The sequence below is a fragment of the Haliaeetus albicilla genome, chromosome Z, assembly GCF_947461875.1.
Source record: "Haliaeetus albicilla chromosome Z, bHalAlb1.1, whole genome shotgun sequence".
Lineage (NCBI taxonomy): Eukaryota > Metazoa > Chordata > Aves > Accipitriformes > Accipitridae > Haliaeetus > Haliaeetus albicilla.
Genome location: NC_091516.1, coordinates 15,669,224 through 15,678,487, shown reverse-complemented (window position 1 = coordinate 15,678,487; position 9,264 = coordinate 15,669,224). Strand labels below are relative to the sequence as shown.

At 46.5% G+C, this 9,264-nt stretch overlaps 1 long non-coding RNA gene across 1 annotated transcript; it reads left to right on the top strand.

Annotated features, from left to right (window-relative positions):
* The first annotated feature begins 5,200 nt into the window (after positions 1-5,200).
* On the top strand, positions 5,201-8,143 carry LOC138683782 (uncharacterized). The gene is made up of 3 exons (XR_011323220.1): positions 5,201-5,284; positions 5,703-7,925; positions 7,967-8,143. It is a non-coding gene; the product is annotated as an uncharacterized lncRNA (long non-coding RNA).
* The last annotated feature ends 1,121 nt before the right edge of the window (positions 8,144-9,264 follow it).

The window sequence follows — 9,264 nt, the reverse complement described above, 5'->3', positions numbered from 1 at the left end:
TTTAATCATTGTGGTGGGTTAACCCTGGCTGGACGCCAGGTGCCCACCAAAGCCGTTCTATCACTCCCCCCTCCTCAGCTGGACAGGGGAGAGAAAATATAACAAAGGGCTCGTGGGTCGAGATAAGGACAGGGAGAAATCACTCAACCAATTACCGTCACAGGCAAAACAGACTCAACTTGGGGAAAATTAACTTAATTTACTGCCAATCAACCAGAGTAGGGTAGTGAGAAATAAAACCAAATTTCAAAACACCTTCCCTCCACCCCTCCCTTCTTCCTCTTCTTCCCAGGCACAGCTTCACTCCCAGATTCTCTACCTAACGCCCCCACAGCAACGCAGGGGGATAGGGATGGGGGTTACGAACAGTTCATCATACCTTGTCTCTGCCGCTTCATCCTCCTCAGGGGCAGGACTCATCACACTCTTCCCCTCCATGCTCCAGCATGGGGTCCTCCCACGGGAGACAGTCCTCCACAAACTTCTTCAACGTGGGTCCTTCCCACAGGCTGCAGTTCTTCACAAACTTCTCTGGCATGGGTCCCTTCTACAGGCTGCAGTCCTTCAGGAGCACACTGCTCCAGCATGGGTCCCCTGCGGGGTCACAAGTCCTGCCAGAAAACCTGCTCTGCGGTCTCCTCTTTCCACAGATCCGCAGGTCCTGCCAGGAGCCTGCTCCAGCACAGGCTTCCCACGGGGTTGCAGCCTCCTTCAGGCACCCACCTGCTCTGGTGTGGGGTCCTCCCCGGGCTGCAGGTGGATATCTGCTCCACTGTGGACCTCCATGGGCTGCAGGGGGACAGCCTGCCTCACCGTGGTCTTCCCCACGGGCTGCAGGGGAATCTCTGCTCCGGTGCCTCGATCACCTCCTCCCCCTCCTTCTTCACTGACCTGGGGGTCTGCAGGGCTGTTTCTCTTACATGTTCGCACTCCTCTCTCTGGCTGCTGTTTCTGTGCCCGCTGCAACTTTTTTTCCCTTCTTAAAGATGTTATCACAGAGGCGCTACCACTATCGCTGATGGGCTCGGCCTTGGCCAGCAGTGGGTCCATCAATCCATCAGGCTGGTATTGGCTCTGTCAGACACAGGGGAAACTTCCAGCAGCTTCACGCAGAAGCCACCCCTGTAACGCCCCCACTGTCAAAACCTTGCCACACAAACCCAGTACAAACGTATTGTGCTACTGTCTTATCATTAGAGCAGAAAGGAAATATAACATGTAGTTTTATTGGCCTTGTTCATGTACAACAACCTGGTGCATCAAGTCTTAAGTTGTATTTCAATGGAGCCTAGCTAACTGAAATGCATGGCTTGCTTATAATATTTCATTTTATTAAAACACAGAAATCTTAAGAAAGTTGTCATGAAGTTAATACTCTGTACTTACCTTAAATCTGGTTAAAGTCAGGCAAAGGTAACTCTTGTCTTTCATTCTTCCATCCCTTGGTCTCTAGCCAGTGAAAGGACACACTGGACCTAGATTGTTTTAATTATGACAGCCACCAAAAAGGCTGTTCTGCAATTGGACATTGTGAAGTACAAGGGCCACACTGGCTTCTCTGTCACTTTTAGCAGGAATACTTGAGTAGTTAATTATGCCGCTTTTTTATCTTTCTTCTACTATGAACTGGTTTAAAATACCTATAGTAGGAACCAGGACATGCACAATGACTTGAGTATTTCTAGTTCCTCCCCATACCCAATAAATCCTCTGTGTTACCACAGGCTCCTTCCCATGTCTCTGGATCAACAGCAGGGCCAGAAACAGTATTATGAGTCTCATTTTAAATTTTGTGTGTGGGACAGACTAGCCAGTATGTTGGTACTGATAAAGTGGCAGGATATCAAACAAGCAGAAACTATACCCTTCTTCTACCCCTTCCAACATCTCTTTAGTACAGTCCCTCTCATCTACCTGGCTTCCTGCTGTTTGTCACAAGATTTGAACTTTGTTATCTTTTGGAGACTTCCACCTTTCAGTCAGATTTGACTGCAGCTGACCAACAGGTTGAAACTGTTAGGAAAAGAATAGCAGAGGGCTATGCATCCATTGCAGACATCAGAATCACACAGCATCGTGTCAGGAGGAAAGCAGGCCAGGATTCAATTGATACCATAAGAAATGCTGATAGGTATCTTTTGTGAATGAGCTACAGAACCACGAAACCTATGGTTCTCTGGATTCAAAGAAGCTGCTGTATTTGCAGTGTCTATTTAGACTTCTATTTTTTTTTGTGTGTGTGCATTAAATGTAAAATTGAGAAAGTTAAATGGGCCCATTTTGTTTAGATAATTGTACATCTTGTAAATGTTTGCCACATATGACCATATAAAGCGTACAGCTTATACGGTGCAAATATATTGTAAATGTATTTTTATTACTGTACTGTTTAACCTCTTTTTGACTGGAATATTTATTCTGTTTCTTTCTACATAAGGAAGTATTATTAAACGATTTTAACAATTTCTACCAGCAGCTTTTACTCTGACCTGTCAAGTTTCATGTTTTCAGTATGAGGCTTAAGAATTTGGCTCATGTCCTTTTCCCCAGCCACATCAACTGTAACTAACACATTTACAACCTAGCACTACAGCATCTTGCCTGGTGTAGCTGTGGCTGGCAAGCAGATCCCCAAAGCTGGAGGTAACCTATAGGACTTATGTCTCTGTACTCATGAAGGCTGAACTGGAAGACATAGACCCATGTACCTACTTTCATGTTAGCTGAGAGGCTGGGTTTTACTGTGAGAGTGTGGATATACAGTGACTGTTGCAAGTATAAGCATTAAGCTATAAATCAGTGAAGTGTAACTAAATACAGCCTATAACTACAACAGAATCTGCTCTGAACATTATGCAGAAAATAATACTTGAGAAAAATAGCAGGTATTTAACTGGACTGTGTGGGTAGGGCTTTTCATAAGGGAAGCAACCGTTGAATGTGCACATACAAATCTTTCAGCACAAGGAAATCTAGACATAGTACTGAAGTGTTAGTACTTGCAAGATCACAAGACAAGGTCCCATGAAAATCATCAAATTGGCATAAGCACTGGAATAATAGATGATGGACTTGTAATGGGTATAAACTTCTGGTGTTCAGCCCAGTTGCATTTTCAAGTTTTCCTCTGCAACGATGAGGATTAGAAAATGACCTTTAAAAGATATTAAGTTTTTAAAAAGTGGAAGTAGTCTGACATAATGCTAGAGCTGATGTAACGCAGCAACATTGCTGTGCTGACTTAGACAAGTGGCTGGGAAAGCAGCTCTCTGTGGAAGACACTGTCAAGTGATTTTGGTTGTTGTGAAATCATGCGGGGGGGCGGGGGGGGCAGGAGTATGTGCATACCTAAGAGGCAGACGGAGAGGGTCATCTGGATGAGGAAAATGCCTGAGAGATGACCATGTGTCCCCATGAGCAGGAGATGCATATGGGGACCATAAATAAAATTACCAACTCTGAGTTTGTCTCGAGACTGTGCTTTTCTAAATGCTCTGTAAGCTTTAGAAATTGGGTGAAAATTTTAACTGTCATTGTTTAATAAAAAAGTACCTAGGGCTTGCAGTCAAGGTGATAGGATTGCAGCACAAGTAGAGATTGCCACTGTACTTTGTTGGGGTACTCACAGCTGTAAATGAATGTGCAGTCTTGCCATGACAGCTGGCCACACAAGTCATAGAATCATAGAACCACAGAATGGTTTGGGTTGGACGGGATCTTTAAACATCAGCTAGCCTACTTCCCCTGCCATGGACAGGGATATCTTCCACTAGATCTGGTTGCTCAAAGCTCTGTCCAACCTGACCTTGAACACTTGCAGTGATGGGGCACCCACAACTTCCCTGGGCAACCTGTTCCACCCTCATGTGTAAAAAAATTTCTTCCTTACATCCAATCTAAACCTATCTTCTTTCAGCCTAAAACCATTGCCCCTTGTTCTGTCACTACAGGCCCAGGTAGAAAGCCTGAACCCATCTTTCTTATAAGCCTCTTTTAAGTATTTAAAGGCCAAAATAAGGTCTACATGGAGCCTTCTGTTCTCCAGACTGAACAACCCCAACTCTTTCAGCCTCCCTCCATAGGAGAGGTGTTCCAACTTTCTGGTAATTTTTGTGGCCTTCCTCTGGACCTGCTCTAACAGGTCCATGTCTTCCCTGTGCTGAGGACCCCAGAGCTGGATGCAGTACTCCAGGTGGGGTCTCACCAGAGCAGAGCAGAGGGGCAGAATCACCTCCATTGACCTGCTGGCCATGCTTCTTTTGATGCAGTCTCATATACAATTTGCCTTCTGGGATTCAAGCACACGTTGCCAGCCCATGTCCAATTGCCCAGTCCTTCTCCCCAGTGCTGCTCTCAATCCATTCACTCCCAGAGAAGTCCAGGAAGACCTTGGCTATGTGCTTGTGTTGCCTACTCAAGATGAAATCCAGGGTACTGTACCTTTGCTACCTAGCCCTTAGCCTCATTTTTATGATTTTTGACACAGGTGTCAGCCACCTTCTGTGGAGCCCCTGCAGCTCTCTGCTGCTGCTGGCATGGGGGTGAATGGGGCGTGTGGGGAGAGGAGCCGGGCCTGGGGAGTGTAGCCTGGGAGGCCTGGGGGGGTCCAGAGGGAAGGTTGCCTGTGAGGAGCCTGTCCGTGCCTGTGGGTCAGAGGGAGAGGTACTGCTGAGGAGGGAAGAGAGCTCCCGGGGGGGGGGGGGGGGGGGGGGCGGCTGCTGCCTGAGGGGCTGGTGGCCCTTCGCACTTGTGCCTCTTTGAGGGAGGTGGTGGCGGTGGGTTGGGAGAAAGGGTGCATCTGAGGAGGGCAAATGTCCCCCCCGTCCCCGTCCCCAGGGCGGTCACTGCGGGAGGCTGGGCCTGGGCACGAAGCCTGCCTGCGTGCCTCTGCAATGGAGAGCCGCGCGGGATCAGGGAGCCGGCAGGGAGAAGTGTCCCTCTGCCTGCGAGCCCGGGACAGGCGGAGGGCGGGGACCGGGGCTGAGAGGCAGGGTGGGGCCGGGCGGCCATTTTACTGCCGCCTCCATCACACCCGCGGCCACGGGCCCCAGACGGGGCCGCCGTTGCCAGGGTGACCGGCCATTGGCGCCCCCTCCCTCCCCCCTGCGCCGAGCCCCGCCCCGCGGCCGCCCCCCGGCCAATCGGAGGGGCGGTGGCGGCGGAGCGAGGTTCCCTTTGTTCAGCCATTTCAGGGGCCGGAGCGGGCTCGGGCGCGGAGCTGCGGAGGGAGAGGACGGGCCGCTCCCTCGCCACTCCCCTGCCGCCGGGCTCTGGGATGGTGTGGGTAGGTGTCCGGGCTGCGAAGGGCGGGCTGGGACGTCCCATCCCCGGCAGCCGCGGCCCGCCCGCGAGCGGGGGGCCGGGCCGGGCCGGGGCGGCAGCCAGCGCCGCGGGCACGGCCGGTGTCGGGGGCCTCCGCGCCGCCGCTGGGAGGGGAAGCTGTGGGGGCCCGGCCGTGGGCTGCCCCTTCCCTTCCCGCCGTCGCCGCGGGCTCTGCCGCCTCGTGCCGGTGGACGGATGGATGGATGGAGGGCGGGCGGGCGGGCGGGACGGGGGGGGGCGGCGGCCTGAGGGGCGGCCGGGGCCTGAGGGCCCGCGGCCTGAGGATCGGGCACACACGCACCCTCCACGCCCCCCGGCTTCCCCCGGTGCTACGGGCTGGTGCCGTCTCCGCAGCCGGGCCGCAAACCCTGTCATTGCAGCGACCCGGAAAGTGGAAGTCGCCTCGGGATATAGGAACGTGGCCATTTTCCTGCCTTGTTTTCTGGCGTGCATGGGGTCCCTGCTGTACAGATTTGGCTAGGTGGGATTTGAAATTTTTTTTTTCCCGACGAGATATTGAAGAGGAGAGAAATCTCGTGTCTGTCTTGTACGTTTGTTTGTTTGCTTAGGGAGGTTGTTAATTTAGGCGCTCAGTGGAAATACCCAGTGGAACTTGTAAAGCTTTTGTGGACTGACTGTACAAAGAGCAGGGCCGCTTTTTGGTTTGGTATAAGTGGCTTGATAAGTCTGCGAGATATTTATCTCCTTGCTGTGAAGGTAGTAATTCCTCTCACTTGAATTTCTGCTCAGGACATAAGAGATTTTCCTATTGTGAGGATTGTTCTGCGATGTGTTTTGGCCACCACAGCTTTGTAACTTGTTTGCTTGGCCTTCTTGCATGTTTAAGTAGTCCTTAATGTGGTATTTGAATACTTCACAGATGTTGTTCAATCCTTACAACACTCATTGAACAAAAAGTTGACTTGTGTCCCTTCTGTACATGAGTAATTGAACAGAAAAAATAATCACATGTCCAAGATCAGAAGGAGCCTTTGGTAGAATTGGAGACTGAGCCCATATTACTAATACAGAGCCTCAGCTATGTTTAAAAATGACAGTACATGGTCTGTTTCTAAAAGCCCTTATGCTGCATCTGCTGTGTGAACTGTAGTTATTTTTGAGTTATGTGTGGGAGGATGGAGGAAAGGTGCCTACAATTGGGAAGAATAGTTTCTATAAAATCAGAATTACTTTAGAATGCATTTCTTCAAAATCTAGCTAGCTTGCACTCAAAGCAGTGTAATACAAAAGGATAATTATGATCCTGCAAAAAAAGTGTTGAAAAAGCAGTTTATTGTCTGTCTCAAAGGAGCAAAGCTCTGGTTAGAATTAATATTGACTAAGGACCATGTTTACTATTGGATACAGGCAGTGACACACATTTCAGTGACTTCAGAAATTGATACAGATGTAAGCACAGCTGCTAAATTGAGCTAAGCATGTCTTATGACAGGGAAGTGAAAACAACATTAATGATGGGTTTATGAGTGTAGGCTTTAATTGGATTATCTGATGTACTTTTCTATTATATTTATTTAGAATCCAGTTTAGGAGCTCTTGTATGTGGATATTCAAAAGAACGCAGATACGTGTGCTTAAAATTAAGTTCATGGTGGTAACCCCAGGGATGGAACTACCTTATAATCAGGTGATAGGTTTGCACAGAGCTGTCCAGCAGACTGCAGAGCTGGAGTAGAGTATAATTCAGTTAAGTTTCCTTCCTGTTCCTGCTTCAGGCACACCAAGATGCTTTGGCTACAGAGGAGGGTGGCAGAAGGCCAAGTATAATCTTCCTTCATCAAAGCTGATATTCAGAATCTGTACAGTTTGAAGATTGGGGCTGAAATCAAGACTGAGATTTTATCTTTGAAATTTCTTATTGGTAAAGATCTCCTTCTGTAGACCCAGTGTTGTTGTCACTGTCATAAAAACATTTGTACCACGGGTTTGTGAAATTGGTATGCACTGATCGATCGATGCATCATTGTCAATGAAGTTGTGCCAGTGACATGCAACAGGGAGACGATTTTTTCTTTGATTTGCTTTTGAAAGGGTAGGACTGGTTTTCCATTATTTTCATGCCTTAATTATGTTGCAACTTCGATTAGTTTTGACTACAGAAGTTAATTTTACCAGTTAATTCAGTTCCAGATTCTATGAACATTTAAATACATGTAACAGTAGTATGTTTTGATCACCAATTCCATTTCTTTTCACTGTTTTACAGTATTGATTTGGATAGTTTGGGTAGGTTTTCTACATATATTGATAGATTTCAGATATATATAATAAAATATTTATTATATGTATTATGCATATATAAATATATTATTATATATTTATATACGTTATGTATAAAAAGATATTCACATACGTATAGTACGCAATTCTGAAATTTTATTTTTTTAAATCTCTCATTGTTTGATATATACTTGTGTAGACCCAGTGTTCTTGGGTTTATGTATGTGATCTATCATACACATGATAAAACAGCATACATAATAACCTGTTCATGTACGTACACATGGATGCCATGGAATATGGCATCTTTTAAGGATATATTATGAAATAAAGTTCCAAATGTCGCTTTTAGCCTCTAGAAGGTTTTCCTTTCCAAACCAGACTCCAGAGTGGCCTCTAGAAGGTTTTCCTTTCCAAACCAGACTCCAGAGTGAAATAAAACAATTTAAAAAATTCCGTTAATTTCTTGTGTACTGAATGCTTTTGAAACTTTGAGCTTGTGTATATATATGTGTGTATGTATATGTGATTCAGATCTGAAATAAGGCATAAAATAAATAAAATTCATGTTTAAAGAAAACTTTTGGTTTTTAAACATTGAGTATAGAATAGAAAGTTACTCTTAAATTATTCTCCTATTAAATAATTTAATTTTGTAGACCATTTTCTACAGGCCATTGTAGGTTACCCTTAAATGTTCAAAATGTGCTGCTTATGACGAGCCTGCCATTAAGTGCATTAATTTAAATAATAGATCAATGCTAAATATAAAAGCAGAGGGAAATGCAAGACAATGTTTTTGGCAGAGAATAGAAAATAGATAGTAGGTACAAGGATGCAAGAAAACTCTTACTGTATTAGAACCCAAAAAGGACACACTTGCAGAAATGATGGTGAGGTAGCACAGACCAGGGGTTTCCAAACCTAGTTAGCGGGAATATGATCATCATCAGTAACTTCTGGCATCCAGGATCACATGCTTTTATAACCATGCAAAACTGGAGCCTCATCTATGGCTCTTCTCCCATCTTTCCTACTGCATGTTCCTTTCTTCCAAGCTAGGATTGCAGTCCAGTGCTCACACTTAACCTTCCCTATCCATTCATGCACCCACAGAAGTTTACTCTAATTTCAGACTTCACCCACATCCATTCTCCTGCACACACCCAAATCATGGACCTTCATTTCCAGCAAAGACAAAGCGGAACCTTGGCTTCCCCTGTGTGCTTGCCATCTCCCTAATCCTGTTCTTCCTACTTCACCATGTGTTGGTCTTCTCCCTGTGTCATGAACCAGAAGTGCAGGTCTGCCTTGGGGCAGCAGCACTGTTCATGATTGTTGAATGCAGGTGGTGGCTGCAGTAGTTCCTAACTGTTTTTACACAGGTTTTACTGGACTGAGGAGGCAATTACTGTGCTGCCTGTGTAAGAGCAGCGAGACCCAGCAGCTGTGGCTCAGTTCAGTATTGAACATATCGTGGAAGCAGGCATGAGTGGCATGTGCACTACAGTTTGGCCACCTCTTTTATAGAGAGAAAAGGAAAGTCAGTAGCACACAAGTGTAGGGAAGGCAAGAGTCTAATTCTCATCAGAGACTAAAAATCACAGGTCTGCTTTTTATACTAAATCAATGCAGAAGTCCAAATAGATACCTGTATTTCAGTCTGGTTTACATCAGTTGAGCTTGAGTCAATTCCTCGGG